Here is a 1185-nt window from a genome sequence, read left to right as displayed (position 1 = left end):
ACAACGCAAATGTTTCCATTTTCGATTAGCCACGCCACCGGGCTGACGCTCACAACATCTAGCTACACTATGAGGTTGCACAGTGTTTGTATTATGTTAGCACTTCCCCGGATTTCCACTGGACACGTTACGTGCTGCGGTTCTGCTTCGACCTCTGCCCGGCGTCAATCCCCACCGGGCGCGTTCCAGCAGCGGCCTTGGGAGCCAGTGGTATTCACAGAAGATCGCCTGATAATCTCGAACGAGTTTGTGAGATCCCACGATAGACTGAGCGTATAAAGGAAACAACAACATTCATTCTCCGACGTGGAAGAACTGTTGATCTGGTGTCATAAATGATTTTATGTTTCCCCACTTCAACTCCACTTTAACGGTCTCTCGTCGTACATTATGACTCTCCGAGACGCTCTGATTAACTGACCGTTGACCTGGTAGCAACGGTCACGGCGTAATGTTGATGTTAGGTGGTGATAGGCTATATGACCTGCATATTGTGTTTTATTTCGAAAGGGGGGGGGGGGCGGAAGTGTTTTACTTTGAGTCTCTGTCGGACTTCCTGTCTGGTGCGATCTGCTCTGTTGAGATTTTTACACGGTTCAGCAGCAGCAACGGCAAGAATAGAACTGCTATGTATCGAAAGACGCTTCTTTAACTCTTCTTCTTGCGTCCGGTGGAAATGCTGTCATTGATTAGAACGGAAGCGATCAGCAACGGCGACCGCGCGTAACGCGTCCAGTGGAAATCCAGGGTTACGCTAATGCTAATTGTGGCCTCGCTAGCTTAACTTTGGAAACAGGTTCGTCATGTTAGCCGCAAAAGTAGTAGCATGCTAATGCAAAATAAACATGTGCTCGCGTATTGGTGACTGGACACCTCGTTGTTTCAGTATAACACCATGTTCGGCGGTGAACCGTGTCAAAATGTCTCACCCACCGTGAGCCGACAGCCTCTTCACCCCCACCCTCTTCGCTCCACACAGCGCAGCTACTGCTGATGAGCTGCTGCCTGGTGTAGCGTGACAAATCAGTGAAAGTGAAAATCAAGGATGCACACCATCGGGCCATGCTCAATCCATATCCAAAATCTTCGATCTGACTAACGGTCAGCCTTACAGATAGATTTTGGGTGAAGTGGTTTTCCCATACATTGTGTGTGTGGGTGCAGCCAGTCCTGACTTGCCCGCTA

The sequence above is a fragment of the Microchirus variegatus genome (assembly GCF_963457635.1).
Source record: "Microchirus variegatus genome assembly, chromosome: 7".
Lineage (NCBI taxonomy): Eukaryota > Metazoa > Chordata > Actinopteri > Pleuronectiformes > Soleidae > Microchirus > Microchirus variegatus.
Note: the sequence above shows the minus strand (reverse complement) of the source record.